The sequence below is a fragment of the Agelaius tricolor genome, unplaced genomic scaffold, assembly GCF_023055355.1.
Source record: "Agelaius tricolor isolate 1412-34295 unplaced genomic scaffold, bAgeTri1.0.p SCAF_1, whole genome shotgun sequence".
Classification (NCBI taxonomy): Eukaryota; Metazoa; Chordata; class Aves; order Passeriformes; family Icteridae; genus Agelaius; species Agelaius tricolor.
This window is the reverse complement of record NW_027269261.1, coordinates 27,842,628-27,866,677: the sequence shown is the minus strand read 5'-3', so window position 1 is coordinate 27,866,677 and position 24,050 is coordinate 27,842,628. Positions and strand designations below refer to the sequence as shown.

At 41.8% G+C, this 24,050-nt stretch overlaps 1 long non-coding RNA gene across 1 annotated transcript in view; it reads right to left on the bottom strand.

Annotated features, from left to right (window-relative positions):
- LOC139590335 (uncharacterized) overlaps nucleotides 1–24,050 on the bottom strand; it is a 55,672-nt gene that overhangs the window by 17,123 nt on the left and 14,499 nt on the right. Inside the window, exon 3 of the long non-coding RNA XR_011679307.1 lies at nucleotides 1,355–1,474. This is a non-coding gene — a long non-coding RNA (uncharacterized lncRNA). The remainder of the gene's footprint in view (nucleotides 1–1,354; nucleotides 1,475–24,050) is intronic.

The following is a 24,050-nucleotide window of genomic DNA, read 5'->3' as shown; positions in this document are numbered from 1 at the left end:
TTAAAAAAGTGTCCCTTGCCTAGAGCTTTAGACAAATCATCTAATTTCCCAGCAAGCCAGTAACATTCAATTGAGTGCTGCTACTAGAGCAGAACAAAATATGTTCCTGTTGCGTCATAAATAGAGAACTGTTGAGTCCAGAACTTACAGGTCAAGGCGCAGGAAGGGGCTGATGCCTTTGTCATACTTTACATTTCTGGATGAACTCCTCTTTCAAAAGCATAACTATACCTCTGAGTATGGGAGATAGGCAAAAACAAGCAAAAAAGATGGCTATACCAGCTCTGGCCTACAGCACCAGATATTTCCATCCTTCGTTGCACTAGCTAAATGTAGCTAGTGCATTATTACTCATGTAATAAGCAAAGTCCAAAGAATGTCAATTTAAAAATTCCTCTGAATGTCATATGTCAACTGTGTCTTATGCCAACATGTTCCCCATTCTTCTCTGTGCTTCTTGCTCCCTCTCCCAGTTACATTTTCTGGTGTCATGTATCTTTTAACGAGGAGGAAGGATGTTTAACTTTCTCTACATAAAAAACTCTCAGCAATCTTCTGAAAGCAGATACCTTTAACAAACAAATTAAATTGCGAAAGAGTCCCACTTAAAAAGCAAGCATGCAAACAAAAACTCCATAAAAGTTCCTGAACAAGCCCCATCTTGAGAGAGAACTTGAGAGAGAACCCTGCACTGGGCTGAGAGTATGATTAAGCACTGATAACCCCAGAAACTGGAAAGTTTCCCAAGGGCTTAAGAGATCTTTAAACATAACTCCCTCTGCAACTAAAATTTGAACTCAGTTCCTTGGAAGTGAAACTCGAGCCTATTCATCCTGGTAACCTCATGTTAAGGCACCATGTGAAGTGCCTGCCTTTCCAGGATGAGGCTTTCTGCCTCTGCTGGCGGAGAGCTGCAGCACAGCCGGTGCAAGGAGGCAATTTGCACCAGGCTGATTGATGCCTGCTGATACCTGCACGCTGTGTGAAGGGGAAAATGCAGGGAATGTGAATAGAGCAAGAGTCCACACACATAAGAAGGGGCTGTGAGCTATTGAGGCATGGACAGCTAATGGAAATACCCTCTGCAGTGCCATGATACACCCCCAAGGCACCCTCCAGCTGGCAGGGCTTTTGGGCCCTTAGGAGAATCCATCCTCAGGAAACACAGAGACAGATGATGTGTGTTTAATGACACAACAGAAATGTTTCTGGCCGTGCACATGAATGTATGGAGTCTCCTGACTGGGAAGGAAGCTGGCATCTATGAATCTCATGACCAAACAGGGTCATATAACATATATAAATGCACACAGGGTCATTTGTGCTTTCCTCATGGTCTGTGCCTGTGCCTTACCTGGCTTTATGAGAGGTGACATCAATCAGTTTGGGAAAATACTTGGGATCCTCAACTTCCAAGGAAGGAATGGATAAAATCTCCAACAGATCTGGGATTTTGGAAAGCTGTTAGACTCACCTAAAGTAAAACACAGAAAGTATATCGTGAAACACTGAATATGGTACTTTTCTTCCATTATTTCTGAAAAGGGTAATTAATGTCTTTGCCTGTGCTGTAGAAAACTCTGAGACAAATCTGTCCTTCAGGTCACAGGAAGTGGTGACATAGAGGCAAAAAATAAAATCAGTGTTGCATTCAGTTTACATCTGTGTGGTTACCACTGCTAGAGCCCAGATTATTTTTTTCCTTTAATTTTAATCATGCCTGCAGAAAATGAGAACCATGTAGTACACTCCTTCAAGCCAGAGTGCAGATACCCTGACTCCCCTTCCCTACCAACAGCCTTTGGGGCCACATCATCCCTGACCATTCCAGAGCACAGCTTCACTGACAGCATATACAACTTGACAAGTAAAAAGTACAAGATGGTGAAGGAATTTTCTTCTCTCCCCACCCCCACCTTCTAGTAGCACAGAATCTATATAAACAAATGATATCATTGACTTTGCCAGTAGATTATTCTTTTCATCTGGGAATACTACTTCATTTAAAATAAGGGATTGGAAACCCTTCACAAGAGACAGGTAAAACTAGCATAGAAACATCATTCCCAAAAATAGCTAAAAAAAAAGAAAAAAAAAAAAGAAAAAGTAAAAGCAAGAGCCAGAGGTTAACCTACAAGGGCCCTACAAGGGCTTTTTTTTTTTTTTTTTCATTTTAGCTGCTATGGGCTTTCTTGGAGAGAAATATTTGCCCCCAGAAGTGATGGAAATCCTGGTTTTGCCCGACTTGAAGCTGAGCTTAACTGGAGGGGTGAAACAACTTACAAGAAGTACTGATTGCTCCCCCTGTTCATTCAAGTAATATGCTGGCCCACAGGGGCCCTTTGCTGCTCCTCAGCAGCCAGGGCCAGGCAGAGACATAAGTGAGAGGAGCAGAGTAGGGGCAGTGCTTGACTTTCCCTAGGGGTCCCACACTGGAGAAGCACCACCTCACATTATCCCCACTGTATCTCTTGCAAGGAGCACAGTGGGCAAGCAAGCAGCCTGTCCCACAGGAGGGAGGGAAGGAGGGAAGCTGCCTTAGTCAGTGTAGCAGGAGTCAGTGCTGCTCCCTGCACTCTGAGAAGATGGAGGGAGATGTGTCCCCATTCTGTCTTGGAAATAAAATGCTTCTCCTAATCATCCCGGTATAATAATAAAACTTTCCACTCAGGCAGAGCATACAAGACCTCTCATATGCTCTTAAAACTTCTTCCTTGGATTTGTTGTGCAAAAAGGCACCATAAACTAGAGGTAAACCCACAGGTTTTCCCTTGGTGCTGGGAGCCCTCACTTCAGTGCATCCCCACTGGAGCTTCACAAACCGTGAAAATTGCTCTCTTTTGTTTTTTCCCAATGATGCCATGAAACCAAGACACCACAAAAGGGCAGCTAACTGCAAATATCAAGCTTCAAAAGACAACAGCTTATATGATCTCTGACAAGTTTCTACAGATATTTTCTTTTCCTACTATTTAAACCTGCTGCAGAGTCCTCATGCATCCATGTAGGTAGTCCTGGAGTGGATTTTATGGGGTAACACAAGATCCCCAAGACAGATATGGGTCACCTTGGGCTGACAACAGAAAGGGGAATATAAAAGAAGATTTCAAGGTCATTTCCAAGCCACTAGTAATTTTTTTTCTGCTTGCCAAGATACACTGATTAAATAGTCACATCTCAGTACAAACATTATGAAATTTTCTGTTCATAGTATATAAATTTCTAGAAAAGTTCAGCAAAAATTCATGTGGATTCAATCAATGACCTGGAGAATAGGGGGAAAGGAGTATTAAATTTTTTTGCACCAGTAATTTGTATAAATTCAGCAAAAAATTGCATTTTACTGTCAGTCAATATACAAGTCCTTCGCATGACTGGGGGGGGCATGACACCCAAATTGCCTGATTTCACTGATTCAATGCAGCTTCTGCCAGTCAACAAGACCTTTCAGCCACGACAAAGACTGAAATAAAGCATACCAAATAAAAGCCATGGACATATAATTGTCATTTCCCAAAAGCTTCTTTCAGTCCCAGCTTCTCAGAAAACTACCCAAGCATTAAAGCTGCTGCCTCTCAGGGAAACTAATTATAATAAAAAAAAAAAAAAAAGGGTTGCAGGGGGGGATGGACAGGATGCAGCCCACATGTGTAGCTGAATATATAAAGGATAATTGTGTCACTAAAGCTAACAACATTTGAGATGGCAAAAGAACCACAAGGCAAGAATGGATGTGTTGGACACCATCAGGCTCCCATCAGATTACTCACATAAAAATGCAGCCATCACCAAAAGAATGTAATCCTTGTGTGCTTCCACTGATACGACTCAGATGTGCACGCTGGTATTTCTGAGCTCTTGCAGAGCTGAAAGTGTCAGCAATTCATTGTTTACTGTCTGGACTGAATTGACTCTTGGAGCTCCTTAACCATGCACAGCCAGCCAGTGCTTCATCCACCAAGGCATGCTGATTGCCATCCAAGCAACACAAGCTTCCCCAGAGTTCTAAAGCAGGGTCCTCCTCACATCGTCCAAGGAGCTGCTCACAAAGAATCCATTTAATCACTGCAGCTCCACCTTTGTGGCACAGCAAGACAATTGTCCTTTTGAGTAGAAGAAAGTCCTTGGATCAAGGAAAGCCAGTGGGTGCTGCCAGGAAGGCAGCAGCAGAGGGTAGTCATACTTTCTGGCCATAATTTATCATGAAAAGGAGTTGCTATCTCTATCAGTGCAATTGCACAGCCCCAAAGAAATCATGAGAACATATTTTCTGAATAACTTCAGTCATTCCCTTGTCTAACCTTGCCAACAAAAAGTTCACTAAGACAAGTTTTTCTGTCAGCAGTTGAGCTAATGAAACTCAGCTTCCAATGGATTTGTTACATAACCCCACAAAACTGCTGAAACCAGCTTCCTACTGCCCTGTTACACATTTGGGTTTACTCTGCACCCCTCACTGACAATATTCTCAAGTTTTCTGATGTTTACTCATCCTTCCAAAATAGTCATACCCCTGAAAAACTGACAGTGAATGATACCTTATAGGTATCCCTCCTTTACTGCTGTCACCTATTCACCCTGGTGGTCTCACCTATCTCTCTTTCCCGTCTGACACCCTGTAGTTACCTGTCTCCAGTGACATCTTTGGCTCCCACAAAATGGAAGGACAATGGCTGAACGACCACGGCTTTACCTTGAGGGGGCATTAATCAAGCTTTTGGAAAATTTCCACCAGACTTCATGAAAATCATAAAAATGGTAATGTCTTTGAGAGGTTTTTCTTTCTTTCTAGATTGGCTGAAATTTGCTGACAGTTTGAAAAGTTATGTGGAGGAGCTGGGGGGGGGGGGGGCCAACAGATGGACAGACAGCCATAGCAACTGTATAAGCCACATTTCTTCAGAAAACCACACTAAAAATAGAAGAAAAATACTGTGGCTGACAGATTTAATTAACATAAACATACAAGGTTTTTATTTCATTACCATTCTTACTGGTCTAACTATTGCATGAGAGGTTTAGTTGCCATTTCTGATAGAAAATAACTCAGCTGTGCAACATTCTGTCTGGAAATAGTCCCTCAGACTCTGAATTCCTAGGCCAACGACATCCTTTCCTACTGCTTCTTCACATTAGTCAAGGGTTGCCTCTAGCAGACACAGAGCAAGCAATCTCTTAAACTTGTCTTGTGGATTTTTTTCCTTCTCTCTGCTTATTTGTATTTAACTTGGAAGAGCTGCAGACTGAATAAGGATATTAAGACTCACATTTGAAACAATGTGTTATGTACTAAGGGCATAAATCAAAGTCATGATGTCAGTGGAAAAACTCTCATTAGATTCAATCAGTTTGGAGTGCCAGTTAATAGAGAGTAGAAACTCTTGGTGAGAAAGTATCAGAGCATCTCATGTGACTGAGGTCCTGCAGCCAGCTGAGTTGGGCCACCCTTTGTGTGCTGGGGCCAGGCAAAGTAAATCCAAGCAGCACAATGCAGTGACTTGCAGACATGCTAACCTGAAGAAGCCCTCCAGCAATACAGCTCTTAGGGCTGTTTGTAGCATTAGTGCAGATTGTGATACCTCTTCTTTTGAGGGATACAGGCTAAAAAGGTATGCACTCATAACACCTAAAAATTAATAAAAATACTCCTTTTCTCAATCTCTAATTTTGGGATTAAAGTTCCTGAGTTATCCTTTCAGCCTAGCCTGTAGCTAGGATGTAGTTAGGATGTTTTGTCTGAACGCTGCCTTAGATTTGTAACACCCTGATCTCAGATCAGATACATTTTTCTTCAGTAATTCCACACAGCCTTTAGGACACTACTAGATGACACACTCAAGTCATCTAGGGAATTAGAGAGACTTGTCCAAATAAAGTAGAATTTACCTGAAGGAAAAAGCCACTACTAGTTCCATCTAAAATTCACCTTGGAATGTCTTTGATAAGTGGTGAGCTGATCTTGTTTGGATAGGAGTATGAAATTAATTCCATCTAAATATCAGAGGTGCCCATTCCATGGGATACTGACATATCAGACACAAATACAGAATGAGCAGGTTTTGGTTGAACCATTATTAAATTTTTCAGCTCTGTGATGGTAGCAGGGCAACTAAGAGACCATGCAGATAATTGCAGAAATATGCAAGGACAGCAGAAACTAAAATCACTACAATTCATTTAAATCTTCTGCCTAAGGAAATCAATGTAATATAAAAAGATTATCTGAGATAGGATACTGTTGGGAGAGTTCAGATCTTTTTTTATCTGCTGCTCTGTTCCAGGCAGGCTTTTTTTTCTCTCTCAACTCATACAGTGTGATCATGCTGAGGAGGTCTCGTACATTTTGTAACTCTAAAATTTTCCCCTTATTTGGTTTTGCAGATTCAATCACTGTACAGGGTCCCTAGCCTTCCCCAGCGGTATGGACAGACCCTACAGCCCTACAGAGACTGAGATTCACCCTTGCAGTCTTACTGGTTTGGGTTAGCACCCTGACAAATGACCCAGAAGAAAGCTATCATCTCCTCCTTCCATACCCCAGCATCTACATTCACGTCCAATGTGCTAGCTCGCAGCCCTCAAAGCAACATTCCTCAAAGCTGTCTCTCTGCTGCTTCTCCTGCAAAACATTGTCTATGGGAAAGGAACAGACAGATGTCAAGGTCAGCCTGTGACTGACAGTCAACAGCTTTTACTTCTCCTCCCTTGCTCACTCTGGCTCTGTTACTGACAATTCAGCCTTTCCACAGCCGTTCATTTCCTTGACTGCTTCCCCAGCCATGTATTTCCATTGTGAAAATCTGAAGGCAGGCCTGTCCTGTTGGTTATTTGCAGATCTTCAATGCACACAGACACTGCAACGACATAACTACAGGTCAGCAGCTAAGTGACATGGGACTCTGGAAAAGGAGCTCACATCACATAAGTGAAAAATTCAAGTCCTGGCAGAGGCTTCCATGATGATTGATAAATTCCATCTCAGCAAAGGCACCTTCTGCTATGAGTATTTCAATGACATGGAAACTTCAGAGAGGATTTTTGGTTTTCCTTTATCTTTTGATATTTGTCACACGAATCTGATATAAAATCTTGCGCTTCATTTCTACAAATTTCGTGACACAGGGAGGAAGAAAACACAAACATCTGAACTACTTGTGAGATCTGCCTGGGAGATTAGATGAAGGAAAATCAAGAGCTAAACCTAGCTGTGGAAAAGGAAACAGACTATAACTGTTGTCAGGTGCAGCAGAGCCTCTTGGGAGTCATAAGGACTTGGTCTTTCCAAAAGGAGGTGTGCAAACAATGAGAAAAATTGCCATAAAATTATTTATTTTCAGGGAAATGGATGAATTCTCAATTTTACAGGTTGAAGAGAGCAGAGGAAAAGACATCTGTATGTTTTCATAGCTTGTGTTTGGATAGTTACTCATCAGAAAATGTTAGAGGATTTTGACACTGTGAGTACACCATAAAAACTCATTTTCCTCTTGCATCCCTTACAAATAACTATCTTCTACTTTCCTCCTTCATCCTTTGGGTTGCAAATAAGGATGGTAACTAAGGAAGCACATGAAAATGGCAGTCAAGTTTGTGTAGCAGCAGCTGAAAACTTTCTGGTTGTTCAGAAGAACCAAAATCTACTTAGAAGGACTCAGATGGTGGACAGGAAAACAAGAGGTGGCAATGGCCAAGAGGGGAGCTCGGTGCCCTCAGAGATCTGCCATCCCAAAACCTCCCTGACAAAGCTCTGTAACTATTCAGCAGCCAGAAAATGCTAAAGCTGGAGCAGAAGACAGAATGGGAGGAGGGAGACCTTGGCACTGTATGGAAGTGGACACTGGGTGATTTCACCAGAAACCTCACCACATTTCTCCCTCCTGAATGCACGGACCAGCTCTACAGGAAAAGCTGTAAGATGAGGCAGCCTCTAATTTTAAATGACTCTTACATTCAAAATCCCAGGTAATGCTGCAGGACTACAAAGCCTCTTTGAGAGCCCTTGCTGAAGCAGAAATTTTCACCTCACAAGAAAGCCAAGAGCAGGAGTTCCTGAAAAAAAAGGCCAAAAGCAGCTACCTTGTAAATAACACTAATATCAGAAAGTCTCCTGGACCTCAAAGTGAAACCAGTGGGCCAAGGACCTGGTCACTGGGCTGTACTGGTCCAAGAGATGCTGCTCAGAACATGAATCATAGAAGCAGGACAGTCACATCCTGTTCTGAGTGTGCTGTTTATTTTTCCTCCTCCTTCAGTCCTGGACATCTCTGCTGTGCCTGCCACCAATGCTGCCAGCTGCAGAGGTTACAAGGTGCACGACTGTCAACAGGAACAGAACTATAATCACAGCAGCTCCTGAAGCAGCTATCAACTTGCAGCCAAGTTCAGACAAGAGCCAGAAATCTATCGGTCAAAAACTTTTCCTAAAACTGACTGGTTTTTTTTTCTGTCAATGGGAGTGCAAAGCATGGAAAAGTACTATTCTGACTCAGTTATCTCTCCACAACCACTTGCCTTACATAGAGCTAAATCATTGGCCAAAACCAGCAGCTGAGGAAAAGCAGGCCCCCTACCTGGCACATACCAGCCTTGAGGCAGTTTTGGTATGTAAAATCAGTTAAGAGAGAAGACTGGCTCTGCCTCCATATCAGTCTTTAAGACTGTGTGATAGACTCTGAAGCAACAAACATATTCATTTTACACTGAGGAACTTTGTCCCTGACTTTCTGGTCAAAGAGGGCAGTGACAAGCACAGTATTTAAACTGCATGACACAAGGGTAAAACTGGCGTGGTTCGCAGGGGTCCCAGGACAAGGGAAGAGATGAGAGTCTTGACTCCATGTTTCAGAAGGCTGATTTATTATTTTATGATATGTATTCTATTAAAAGAAAGTGATATATTAAAACTATACTAAAGAAAGAAGAGAGGATTTCATCAGAAGACTAGCAAAGAAAGGAATGGAATGATAATAAAACTGACCAGAGAGTCTGAGACAGCTGGACTGTAATTGGTCATCAAGTACAAACAATCCACATGAGACCAATCAAAGATGCACCTGATGCATTCCACAGCAGTAGATAATTATTGTTTTTCTTTTTCTCTGAGGCTTCTCAGCTTCTCAGGAGAAAAAATCCTAGCAAAAGTATTTTTCAGAAAATATGTCTGTGACAGTAGAACTGTGGCTCCCCTAGTGCTGCTCATCTCATGCCCCCAGTGAAAGCCTAAGCAAGGAAGCCCTGGCTAATTTAAGCACTGTAGGACTTTTACCACTGCCTTCCATGGGAGGAGAGTCTCGTTGCAGTTATACTGACACCTACCCAGCCACTGCATTTTCATAGGATGCCAGCAGACCTAACATGGGTGATACTATTTTTCCAGTGAGTGCCCTTATTAACAGTGACAACATGGCTTGTCCAGACAACACACGACTGTGCAAAGGTCACCTTGAAAGGAATTGTGCTGAAGATCCCAGCTAGAGGATGCAATTAAAAGTGTATTACTTTAAATAACTCCCAAAGTCATGCCCTCGTTGCTGCAGGACATTAAGACAGATATTTAAGGGACTCCTCCATTTGTTGAGCTCATCACAAGAAATGTTATTAATGCTTAAAAAGGTTTCCTTTGTGAAACCAGCCATTTAGAGCAGAAAGGTAGTGGAACTTACACAAGCAAGCATGCTCCATCAAAAGCAAACCTTAGGTTAACTGGCACACAGTATTGGGCAGAGTGCCCAAATAAGACCAGAGCTTCTGCAAGAAAATAATTGTACAAGATAGCCCCTCTGAAACACATTAATATTCAGTCTTCCTGCCATTAGTGTAATTTTCCCTGATCTCAGAAGCCTTGAGCCCAGAGGATGCACACCTTCCCAAGCCCTTTTGCTCCCCTTGTTTCTTAGAATAAGATCAGCCTAGGTGTTCAGGGAGCTCCTGTGACAGCTGTGGCTTCCCATGGGACCTGGGTAGCCAGGAGGCAGGGAAGTGGCATAACAAAATACTACATTTGTAGTAAGCCAGAATCACCTTGCCACCACTGGAGACTTCACAGGCATTTTATAGAGGATGTCTTGTCTTTTTGTCACTCCTGCTGTTTCACATGCTAGAGTTACCTTCTGGAGGTTTGGCAAATATACCAGTCCTCTGGGAACACTCTGCCCTTAACAGGGTGAGACCATAACACAAGCTGGAAGAATGGTGACATGAAGAAAAGAGTTGGTTTTCCTACACACTCCAGAGAATGCTCTTGAGCATAAGTGAGGGTTGAGCATCAGTTTCTAAAATGATAGGGCTGCCTGTGTCAGGAACAGCACCTTCACCCACACTGTCAGCTTTTTCAGGCCAGTTATGGTTTGTAACATTGTGAGCAGAGCAGCAAAAGTTTCCAAGCCCTGTCAGTATCCTGACAAAAAAGCCCCAGTGACTTTTGTCAGGTCATCTTCACGTCACTTGAAGAGTTGACCCAGGATGGAGTGAGACACTTCCATTCCCCAGACACTGAGCACTGGTCCAGCCATTCCCAAATTCAGGGTTATGACCCCATTTGGGCTTCAGGAATTATGAGAGTATTTACAACTAAAGGTCAGTTGTACCCAATATCTATGCTAGTGCTACAGACCCAGAGTCATTCACACCCACTTCTGCTTCCCATCCCAGTGTTCCTTCATCTTAGTCTTCTTGCTGGCTTTTAAGCAAGGAAGAAGAAATGGGCATAGTAATATTGCATTTCTATTATCTAGTTCTCAACATTTTAGTTACTATGAAAACATTTCCCAGTTAGTCTAGATTAACATCAGTATTGTCTTCATTTGAGCAAGTGCTTTACCTAAGAAAAGAGTGTGAAAATGAGAAAATTTGGCTCCCTTGGTACTGTTAATATAGTGGAAAAACTTGGCTGGTGAAAAAATAGTACCTCTGTCAGTGGCTTCATAGATAAAGTAACCTCTCTCAAATTACAAGAAATATACATATTATTAGCAAAAAATAAATACAATTTCCCTCTCAAGGAGCTATAGAACTCCTCTCTGAAGTAACTTGTCTGGGGCCATATGACAGCAATCTACTCATGTACTAGCAATATGCTCCAGTGGGAAGCAGGTAAAACAAACATTAGACAAAGGATCAACATGTCCCTGCAGGAACTTACAGATTCAACCAGAAATTCTTTATGTACCAGGCCTGTGAGGAAAACACTTTTTCTTTAAAAACACATCCTGATAACAGCTTCATGCTAAATAATCCCAAAGGCTGTAGAGCTGCCCTTCACACCCTGCCCTAGCAAAATCTCATTATTCAATCTATACAATCTATATTGGTGGTATAGAGAAATGAGGAAACGGGAAAGAAAAAAAAACAAAAAAATAAGGTGAAGGATATTTATGCCAGCTGGATCTGATATTCCCTAGGATTAAGGAAGTCACAGCACTGCAGGAACAGCATTGACAAAAAGTCCCCAAATCCTTCTGTCTTGTGCTGTGTGCTTCAAAAAGTTGTCATTGACTTTAACAAACACAGCTCCAAAATGTTTTAAATAAAATCATCCTAAAAACTATTCACCCACTTTTCTATGTCAGCAAAATAGCTACCTATGCTAGTCAGTTCTTTTTGCTCAAGGATCTACCTGGAAGACAGGCAAGTTTGATTTGCACCTGCCTGAAACCACAAGGATGCTTCCTTGTGACCTTGCTAAAAGGGATTTTACTGTGCTCCTTGGAGGGGAAGCAATAAGGAAGCCTCAGTACAGCACTTTGTGTTTATGAAGGGATTTGTCCATGAAATTGGTGATCATGCTGATACTACAGCTAGGAGTCATCATTCCTCACTTTCTTCTCTAATTTGAAATAATTCACAGCAATTTATACATCCTAGACAGTTTCCACCATGCTTATAATTTTAAATAATTTCAAGTATGTAAATAACTAAATTAGAGCCAGAAAAAGGGCAGAATGCTACAGGGAAAGAAATGCTCATGCTACTCAAACAGGCAAAGACCATCCTCTCCATTAGCAACAGTGAGTGATACAAATTTGATGCCTCATCTGCTAAAAACATAGATTTAAAGTAAATTTAGGAAGAGTGCTTGGAGCTCAACATGTGCCCCAGCACAAGGTTCGGACACAATTCTAATGTCCTTTTTGGTTTTAAAACTCACTCATAACAGGGCAAGACAGAAGGAGAACTGCAGCCTCTTTGAGATGATGTAGGACAAACCATCCTGGAATTACCCTGGAAAGAGACTGCTGTGTCCAGAGCCAAGGCAGGCAAGAGTTTGATGGTACTAGCTAGTCCAAAAATGAAAATATAGAAGATATAAATCAAAGATCAGTGACAGCTTTGGAAATCAGCTAGTACATTACATCCTGCCAGCCCAAAAACCTGCATCTCTTCAAACTCAGAGGAACTGTCAAAGTCATTACTGAATAACTGAGGGGAACAAAATATTGACTTGAAGTCTTTTGTGCTCATAAATCGCAGGTTTCATTTTTCAAGCCGCAAGTTTCCTCACCTATGCAAATGCAGTTCCTCAGGAAGTCTTTCCTCACAGTTTGTTCCTAGCCATGTCAAAACAAATTATCCCTGTTATTTAAGCTTTCTTTGGCAAAGCCCAATTATTTTTCTTTACTATTGTATCTACCCTCCAAAAAATAATCAACCATAACAATTATCTTCCCATTCATTTTGATTAATTCTGATTTTCAAATTTGTTTCTGGCACAAACACTCGCAATGAACAAATGATAGCAAAGTACTTAAAATCCAGGGTCATATAAACACTGGTGCAAATCTTGGGCCCAAAGGCTAAAGTATTGCTCCAGCAAAAACCTCCTGGGATTTTATTGCTGGTTTGAAGCTGGTTTGAAGCACAGTCTGCAGCATGAAGGTGACAATATTGGTAGTGGAGACTTGGACAAAATTTATCTCTGAGGAACCACAGATGAAATCTTAGCAATGCAAACAGGTCTTCTTGTATTATGGTAAATTTAATCTGTGATACTGATTTCATTTCCCCTGGAGGTTCAGATAACCATCTGGTATAAATCAGACTGATTCCTTTGACTTCACCAGGATTATAATGCTTCAAGCCAGTTACAGATCTCACCCAGTGGGTAAGGAATAATTGCTCATTTTCACTTAAAGCTGGCAAATACTGATAGCTTTAAGTTTCCAACCAAAGGCAAAGGTGAGCTAAATGAAAAATATTCTTTCTAAACAATGCAAAAAGGAAAACTAGACATTATTTCAGGTCAGTCTGAAACATTTAATTGCAATTAAATGAATAGGTTTAGACTTACAAATGACAAACGAAAGTTAAAAACTTTTCTCCAAAAACACCCCAGCAAATGGATGCAGAGCAGGGGGCACAAATATCTATGCTTCACATTAGAGAGTCAAAACAGAGAGGCAGTTTTCTGTCAAAAACACTGGAATTATTTCTTTTAGGGAACAACAAAGAAAACTTTTTTTTAAAGAACACAGGGCAAGTTCTACTCCACATGATGCATAATTCTTCAAAATCTCACTTCTTTTCAGGCTTTGTATGACCTGGTCAGGGGAGCAGAAATCTGTCCTTTCAAGCAGTAGCTAGTTTGTCTTTCTGTGACAACAACAGCAGCAGCAGAATAGGAACCTCACAATCTCATTTCCATCTTCTCTCTTTTCAGAGTCTGCCCTATGCCTTCAATACCTTTCTAATGTGAATAGTCTGGTACAAGCTAATATTAGCAAATCTAGGAATTTAGAAAGACCTGGTTTCCTACTGCTGAGCTGTGCTTGGCACAAGGGAGAGACCAGTTCACATGTAATTGCACAGGAGCACATGTGCTTAGCTGTTGCACTCAGTCTTACATCACCACCTGTTTCACCAGGCCCTTGCACACAGCACTTAGGATGCAACAGCCTTGGCACAGTGGTGTACAGCTGGCACCAGGAGTGGGACTCAGTCTGCACACCTGGATGTGCAGGTCCAAAACACAGGAGGTCCAGCATCAAAACACAGCCCCTTCTAGTCCAGTAGTGTCAGGAACAGACCATTATGTCTGTCTAAAGGCTATCCCAAACCACTTATTAGCTGAGAGGAACCTGAATGCCTGGCTCTTTCTGATGCCTTATGTCCAGAAAGAAAGTGCTGCTCCTGAGTTAGTCTGCCTTTGAAAAATCTATGTGTTGAAATTGCAGCCATTCATTCAGCCTCTATGCTGTGCTCTCAGTTTCTGCTGCCTCCTCTCCCCTGTGCCACAGTTAACAAAGCTCATTTTTCCTCCCTGCCTCCCCATGTACCTCCTCAGGACACAGCCAGATGCTTCTTCAAAAACAGCTCCTGCCTGCTCCCCAGTCCTCCCCTTCCCTGCTTCTTTCCTCTATCAACTAATATCTGAAGGACTGGATGTCCCTATACACATCATGGTTGATACAGTTTGTCAATATAAAAAAAGGCAACAATTGCAGTTGTTTAAAATGAGGCAAAATTTGGGTAAGACAGTCTCTCACCTTGCAGAGACTGCTATGGATTCTCTTGAAGTGTTGTGAGCTCTTGCCATCAGGGAAAATGTATCCAGTGCCCAAATGACTTGCAGCTACTCCTTGTCATTGCTTGACAAAAGTTTCACTCCTACCAAAATAACATTTATTTCAGTACATGCTACATAGTCTGATGGCAATAGGGATGAGGATACTCATACAGGGACTGTGCAGTCCCTGGATGTGTGTGGCCCTTAAAACCAACTGAGTTCAGCGGACAAAAAAGCCCCAACTGCAGAAATAGCAGCTTGGCACTGCCTATTTCTTTTTAAAAGCAGAGTTTATTACCTCCTCACAGCTGGTGCCTGGGTGGCATCAGCCATCTGGAATTTAAGTTTCTCTCTAGGAACTTTGTTTTACCAGTTACATTTTCATTTGCTCTTCAGAGTTAGAAAGCAAGTGAAAATTAAGAGCAAGTATGCACCAGGATCCACTGAACTGTACTTTCCAGTCGACTGCTGGACTCTAATCACTAATTTTGCTGCCAGGCATTTATCTTCCTAATGGATGGACTTGATGTTACCTTTCCAGAGTTGTTTTCTGACAAGGAATTTTAATTTGAGGTGACTTATGCAGAGTCCCAGCAGGGCTGATTCTGAGAAGTGCTCATTATGGGTGTGGTCAACTCTCCTGGAAGAATGAGACGATCATATTTAATATGTGAGGCAGGAAAGGACAACAGCACCAGCTACTTGGCCCTAGGAGACTGTGATTTTCAGTAGAAAACAAGTCAAACTCGGCATCAACTTTGAGACATAAAAGTAACATCTATTAATTTATTAACTACATTTCACATTAAAATAAATGGGAATCACCTCAAGGCTAACAGGTTTGTGTTGGCTGGACCGTTAGGACAGACCCTAAATTTACCCTTCTTTTTTTGCTTCTTGGGCTGGGTTTTGGTTTTGGTTTTTTTAACTATAAACTTCAGACAATGGCTCAGCTGTGGCCCAATCCATTCTTTAAAATTATCTTCCAACATAAAGAGGTATTTCAAATCCTAAATGTAGGGACTGGAAAGGAAATCTGAGAGAGCACTAGAACAAAAAAAAAAAAAAAATCAAGGAGGCTGTCATCTAACAAACCTTTCAGATAGATAAACAAGCCTCAAAAGCAATATAAATTCAATGTCTGTCCTGGCCTTGTAAGATATGCCTGGATTGGGAGCATTCGTTTTACTACCCAGCTTTCAGGCACAGGTGGCTATTCCAGCAGTATGCAAAGGTTACTCAGCAAACACCTGCTAACCTGGGGAATAACATCCCCAAAATGCCTGATCTCTGTGTGCATCATACACTGAACAGCTGCAGAGTCAATCCTTTTCCAAAAGGCTGAAGCAATGAAACTCCCTGTCTAGTTCTCCTACCTTCAAATCTCATGTCTATAGTGTTTCTGGTCTTTTTTTACCATAGTCTTACACTTTACTTCTTCTGTGAAAACTGCCTTGTAAGTATTCTTACCACCCATTTATGCAAAGGGAGACAAATGTAATTCCCTTGCAGTTGCATAATCTCATCTGTATTCATAGCTATATGAATATTGATGCAAGTTTTTCCCTATCTCTTTCCTTTTCCCAATACCAGGATCCTGTAAGGAAGAATCCCAAGGAAAATGAAAATTTGTTGTAGTGACTCACATTTATTATGCCCCAGCCAGACTTTTCTTATATAAGGCTGAGTCACTCATTAGCTGAACCTTTGCAAAGAAAGAAAAAAAATAGGGACTTTTTTTCCAATACTCAAGTCTCAGTTTTTTATGTTACAGCAATATGGTTTCACCAGAATTTTTATTAAATTTCCTGTGACTTTCCTGTTTTTCTTTTTAGCATTTCTTTCATACAGCAGCATCCTCATGACACTTGAACTGACTTGAGTCTTGGGTTGCCAGGCAATACATTTCCAGGTGAAATTGGTTCTCTTGCAACCTTTTCTTCCATTTCACATGCTCTGGGTGTTCATTTTTATTTTTCAAAGCCCCAACAACACACATGTGACCGAGACGTATTTTCTCCCTGTGCCTACAAATGCAGTTGTTGAGAGGTCATTCCTACTTTATACCTTGGAATTGCACTGCCTTATATACGGCCCTCACCCCACTGGCTGCCCAGCCTGCCTGCTTTGGGGAAACACAGCAGACCCATTAGTGTCTGCTAATTTGTTGTCAACCTGAACAAGCCTCCTGGTGACTATGATTCCTGCAAAACTTCTCCCCAAATCTTTCCTCTGGTCTCTGTGAATCCAACACATTTGAAACAAAATGCCAGGACAACTCTCTTTCTGACCAAACATTAATGTGGTCAACTACTTTAAGTGAAATTAGAGGAAATTGGAATCTTCACATTACTCCTAATTTATTTTTGTCTCTCAGGTTCAAAGTACCCATATTGTCACATTAGAAAAGAAAAACTGTGGTCCACATCCAGTTTCCTAGGCTTCACTGGCAAATCTTGACTATGATGTTGGTGGGTACTGTCTAGATGGCAAAAAACTAAACCAGATTTTCCAGAATTTACCAGATTTTCCCCAGAACAAGTTTTAGGAACCCATGTGGCTTCAGCTACCTTTAAAAAGATGTAGAAAAACAACCTGCCTTGACCTTTTACAATTACATAGTAAAAACCAACACAGTGCTTTTGTCCAGTAGGAAAACAAAGTGAACAAAGGTGTGCTGGTCAGTGACTGACAATTCAATAATACCTGGAGAAGTATAGCTTGTATCTTGCAGGGATTTGATGCCCATGTTTGTACATCTACTGCCCAGTAGACAGGAGTATAACCACAAACTTTTATGTATAGCAGCTGCCAGTGGGCTTCAGATTTATTTGGAGGGGAAGGTCTCTGAAGTTAAGGAAAGAGTTCAAGCCCCATATTTCATTTGAACTTTGCCTGGTGGATGGCTCCCACACCTCTGAGATTTCCAACTATCACATCAGATCCACCTTTCTCCAAATGAAAGCTGTCCCAAAGTGGCTAATCACTGTCACATCCTTTCTCCATCAAGAGCCAGTCAGGGATTACACACATCTAACTCATTTAGACAACTGTATCAAATATCTCTGCTGAGAGATTGACACCAAATATTTGACTTCAAACATGGAGATGCTTCAGGCAGAAACACAGTGAGGCCACAATTTCACAGAGACCTTAAACCACCCCACCCCAGCCCAGCCCAGCGCAGCAGACACCTCTCATTCCTACCCCTCACCTGCCCCTTTGCTGGTATTGCCCCAAGTGTTCCTACAGCTTCACAGTCCACAGGGTAAAAGAAGTGATCCTGTGAAAGATAAACTCAAAACAACAAAAATTAAGATAAGTCTTAACGTGGATGGGTGGTCTAGCCCCCACCAGTACATGACCCCACAGCATGTCCAAGGCCACAAGAGAGGAGGAGAGAGAAGGGGGATAGACTCTGTGAGTAAGCACAGAAAGAGGGTAACATTGCTCTTTGTGGTGACCTGTGGCCACATTTAAGGAAGGAAAGCAAAGCCCCCAGCAAAGGATGAGTCAGGAGAACATCAGCCAGGTGGCACAACAAGATGAATTCTCAAAGGTACAAGCATGTGCGCTGTTTTTTTCCATTTAAGACTCACACAAATAACTGTGACTGATTTTCCTACTCTGCATGCTGTAAATAACTACTTCTGCTTATGCTGTACTTTAGTCTAACTGAAATAACAGTGATTTTCACCACAGATAGCTGACATTTCTTGTCCAGAAAGGATAGTGAAGGGTAGTGGACCTGAAAACTCTAGATGTGAAAGCTCACCTTTGGGAGAGCCCAAGCCCTGCAGGGTGTTTTCCAGGGTATGCAAAGGCTACAGGAGGGCGTCTCTCTCCTGAATTGCAGGAGATAGCTGGAGAGATAGCATTGTGGGTCAGAAGAAGAAATGTGTGTGGTGCCTGTCAGGATCCTGAGCACCCCAGAGAATCTGACATGTCATCAATGTCTCACACAGAGGCAAACTGCAGCAGGAGGGATTCCAGTCTCTTAGCACCTACATATCAAGTTGTGCTGAAAGCAGAAAGAATACATCAAATGTTGATTTTGAAAATGAAATTTGATCTGCCCACAGCCAGTTTTTGCACTTCCTTTTCTGTTGACAAAGAAGAGAGTCAATATTCGCTATTCTCAGGCTCGTATGTGCTTGCTACAAATACATATTTGCATGAAGCTCAGCACTACCAAGGCTTTTTGATGATAAGTTAAAAGAGCAAAAATTAACTTAGCAGTGTTAAAAATAAGAGGGAAACCTCTCCTCAGACTACTAATTCTTGTTGACAATGTTTCAAGGTACTTGCCTCACTTAAGTACTCTGTGAATATGACTTCCAAGAAAAAAATTGCTATATTTCAGCTCTAGACTAACCTGAGCCACAGCATAGCTCAGCTGCTGAAACCAACTTCTGAAATGATCCCTGTGAATACAATTTTGTCAAGTAGAGTTGGTGCTGCAAGCCAGGATCAGCTGAAGAAATGTGGATTACATCTGCCTCATTGAATCCTGTTATTATCATTATTACTTCACAGCTCATATTTTCTTCCCAGTGCGAGGCTCTCCAAGCACAGGAATTCGCAGTGCTCCTGGTAACTTGCCACACACACTAACAAAGCTGGAATTTATCATGGCCTGTCAGAGCAGCATTGCAGCTGCTGTATTCCTGATCCCTGCTCCTGCATGAAAAGCCCTAGGCCCTGCAGGCAGGCCTGGTGCATGCACACACTCAGTATTGTACGGTGCCACACTGCTCATTTCCCGCTAGCCCAGAACCTGCCACCTGCGCTTTGTCCCATTGCTCTTGCCCCCAGCTTTGGCAAGATGCACCTGCTTAAAACAATGCCCTTCACCTCAAAGGCTGATGGCTGCTCTCCTCTCCTTCTGCCCATTTTCCACCAGCACAGCTCTGTAGGACATGATTTTTTGGTGCTTGTCCAAAATTTTTTTACAGTATTACAATTGCCTTTGATGCCAGCCTCGACCATCAGCAGTGGGTCCAGTCATAGCATTGATATTTGCCACTGCAAGGTAATGGAATTGTGTGGAAAAGCCCAACCATGGCTACCAGCTTTGGTGCAGGTTTGTATGAAAAGGAAATCATGGAGGCCCTGTCAGCTCTTCCTCCTGGCTCAGCGGGCAAACCCTGTGTAATGTTAGTGTACAAAAGAACAGTCCAGCTTCTCAATAGCTTCACCAGCAGCTTCTTCAGTTCATTTTTCCATTTATGAAACATATGTTTTTTTAAAGGTCATAATATTGTAGGCTCTTGGTGTTTGCAGCACATTTATCTTCACAGAAGTGGCATTTGGTTTGGCTGTCTCTGCCCATCACAGACTTTGCTAATTCTTTTATTTTCTCCTGGCAGAATTAATGAGCTCATGGCTCATCTTTGTTTTTTTAGTGCTTTTGTATTACCATACTTTGGATGGAACTACACAGGTCCCAAAAATTGTTAGAGAGACCTAAACAAGTAATGAAAGAGACAAAAAACTCAAAATCAACTTCTCTTTCTTTGCCTCCTTAAGAGCTTCTTCAGTGAGCCCTGAAGACAATGCCACTGCTCCCACTACCTTGCAACATGTTGAGCTTCCTTTTTTAGGGATCCAATATTGGGAAATAGACACTCAAAACTACCATGTCCTGTTGCCCACACTTCATTCTTCTGTTCAAATGAAGAGTGAAGTGTGAGGAAGACAATAATTATTAGTATAACCAATTCTATACAAGGACTAAGATCTACTAACTATCATGAAAATAAAACCTAACTCCAGAGAGTAACTATTCCCAACTTTTCATTTGTTTATGTTAAATGAGGAATGAAAAAAAAAAAAACAAACAAACAGATGAGGGAAAGAAGGGGACCTTTTCCCTTAATTTTACCCCTCACTGCAGCATAATTGTTGAAGGTGTTTAAAGACATTCTCATCCTTTTCAACTCTTTCTTTCCCACAGCTGCACATGGGCTGTGGTATTATTGTGAAAGTAGGGAGACCAATTCACAGAATATATGAACAAATATATTGTTTCTTTCTCTTGGCAACTCTGGGGACTACTTCCACTTCTTCTGTTTATTTTTTAATTTTACCTCAAAAATTTTGGATATACAGAATACACAGGACAGCTCTTTTCACCTTCGTCTATCCCTGTACCAGGCAATGTTTTTACTACTCTCTGTATCCTTAGCAATGTTTAAGTTTTCATCCCACCTTTTCTTTTGGATGAGGCATGCTAAAGCTCACAAAACCTCATGGGCCAGGGTTAGAAGGTCCCATCACCCACCCCATCAGCCAGAGGAAGGATATACTCCACTGTGAGCTCTCCTGTGGCCAACTCTGCATTCTCCTCTGCATGCACCTCCTCTGGGCTAAGCAAACTTCACAATACTTCTCAGTGGGAGATTGTGGATGTCCAAAAGTACACCAAAAAGACAACCAATGAGATTTTCAAATATTTTCAAAATCAGATTCCTTCAGAAAACTGCACTGTTGTCACCTGCATTACTCAGCTTTTTGAAAAGCTCTGAACTCTGAAGCATAAGCTCTTTGTAAAACCTGCTGGGATCTTTCCCTTTTCTGCCAGCTCTAAGACTGGGTCTCACAGGCTCTGAAAGAAGCACTGACATTTCCAGTCCTTTTCCCTGTCACACAACCTACTCTCTGCTTCCAATTTGTTAGGTCTAAACCACCCTCCTCACATCCTTACAGCTAACCCAAACCATGCACAGCACTGGGTAGCATCCCACAGCATGGTAAGCACCTTATCCCTGGGCTGGCTGTATGTGGAACAATTATTACATGAATAAACTTGACGTGTGGTGTGGTTTGTGTTAGCATGGGCAGGGCAAAGGCAAACCTTTGCGTACAAAGCCCAGGAAAGGGCTGAGGTCCTACAGGAATTTTTTTCCATGGCTCCAGACAAGCCTGAGAAAGCACTGTTTTCTGCTCAGGTGAGATTAAATATCACCACTGCAAATGCTTGTTGCAAAGGCCAGGGGTGTTTCCCACCAGCTCTGCCGCTTTAGGGTACCTGGCAGCACCCTGGAGGCAGCACCAAGCTGCAAACAACAGCACGATCCAGTGCCTTGCACAGGCAGCTCCCTGCTCCTGCCCTTTGCCAGTGCACTGGCAGCACCTCTGTCAGCTCTTGTTTCAGAGCTGCTTCTGCCAAACAGAAAGGCTCAACCCTCTCCATGCCAGGGCAGCCTCCAGGCTCCTCTTATCAACGGCTGCTGCCACTGGTGAGCAAGTCTGCAACTCCCAGGTCACATGGATACTCTCATAAATACTGTGAAAAACAGGCTGGTTTTATCCTGATAGGCATTAACAGAGCACCCAACATACCTATGGGACAGAAGAGAGGGAGAGGCCTTGCAGTCTGGCTGGATTTACACACAATGCAACTTGAAGCTGTAGATAGCCCTTGTGGCAGACATCCCACTCCAGGGTAAATCCATTTGCATGCATCCTAACTGGAGCCTAAGGTGTCCAGAACAACAAGTTTTTTTCATTTTTCAGCAAGAGAGAATCAAAGAAGTGTTAATCAAAGTATATCTCCATCCCACTAAGCAAGTCTACCTCAAAATATATCCTCTTCCATATAGAAAAAACACTTATTCTGAGGACTGAAAATTGCTTTTAGACTTTTAGCCTTCACAGACTCCTGTGCTTTTAGGTTTCTCCTTCCACCATGAACTTAACTTTATTGTTAGTCTCTGGCCTTTTTTTTTAGTATCTGTTGGAGAAACCACATGAAGTAAGTAGATGCACCCAGTAATCCATGCCCAGGTTGCCTGTGATATATAAAAAACACTAACTACTACACTAACTACTAAAAAACACTAACTACTAACATTGGAGGGTCATATATTCACACTGTGAACACAAGCAACATGGTGGTGTGTTGTACAGTCTCAAGCTGAGGAACTTCAGGAGGGACTACATGCATTCTGACATATTTATGAAACCTTTAACTTAGAAGCTTTCAGTTAACTTCAGATACACATTGTATGTGTCAGAAAAGAACAACCCATCCCTGCCTTATAACCCGTGACTTGAAAAGATGGAGTTGTAACAGACTCCTCTGCTGGAAAGGCAAAAGGCTAAATTGGACCTAGTGGGTGGAATTTAACACAATACTCTCTGCTCTGACAGTCCTTTTGTAACACCAAAGCTGGAAAGCAATATTCTTGGCTCTCTGATGTTCAGCTTTCTCCATCTGTAAAAAGGGTTTAATAGTACTTACCTAGCCCACAGACATGTTGAGACAATTTGCCTACCACGTTTTGAAGTCTGCATCTGAGATGCTCTACAAAAGCAGGCTATTATTTAAAGCACAGTCCTTTTGGAAAAGCAGTCAAAAATAATTAGTTGCATATTCAAGAGTGTTCTGTAGTCCTTTTTCTTTTCATTGATGGTCTTCACTAAATATTTCTCACATATTGTAAGAATGATATGAATGAAAACTAAGTAATATCTGCCTGAGAAATCATCTTTTGAAAAATACCAAAAAACTGGGCAACTGAAAAAGAAGGAGGTTGTTGCCATCTCTTGGAATTTTCCTTTCTTATCAGGTATAAGCGTAGAAGACGATAGAAGAGAGCATCATAAATCACAGAAACCTGCACAGCATTGTCTCCCTTGGTGCTTATTGCATAGAACATGTATTTTGCTGGGTTTAGTCATCGCCTTCATGTGAGCAATGATCCATTTTGTTACGAAGAATCTCGATTGGTGGCAAATTAATATAAGTGGATTCATTAAATATGTTTTCCTTTGAATGTGTGACTGTGTTTCACCCTCCTCAGAATACAAATGCATCACTGCTGTGTGAATCAATAGGGTTCTTCTAATTTTACAGGCACAGACAGAAAACAAAAAATGGCACCAGTTTATTTTTTTACCACAAGTTAAAAATATCTCAAAACAAACTTCTTTGTCATACAGGGATTGATTTTTATCTTAGGAAAAGCATGAAGTAGGAGTATGTTCACAGAAGAGAAGGAAAATATTCTGTACATTCCCTAGAAGAAGGGAGAACTTTAGTTGTCTGAAGATATACACATATATATATATATATATATAAAATATATGAACCTCCCACAGCATCTGCCTCTTCCCTGTGTTACCTCACCACCTGCCCAGGCCCCACTGGCTCCCACCTGATGCTTTTCCAAACCAACAGCTGCTTCTCAGCTGCCATCCCTTCTTTGGTGTCTTTTCACCTCATTTTCCCTGGGCACACACATGATCTCAAGTAAAGAGATCTTAACTGGGTGCAAGAGCACTATGGACTTCTCTCCTCCAAAGGAAAACTAGAAAATCTAACTTGTCTCTTTGCCTCTGCCCCAAATTAATATTGAAAATATCTTTCGAATGATCTGACAGTACAACCAAAAGCAATTCCTTCCAAACAATTTTAAGTTACTCTCTGCCTGACATAGATGTTACTTTTTTAAGTAGAAGGACAAACCATGACCATGAGCTGGTAGCTCATGGTCATAGATAGCTTTGAATTTCCTGGGTGAACCCTTCTAGTTTCTGTCAGAAA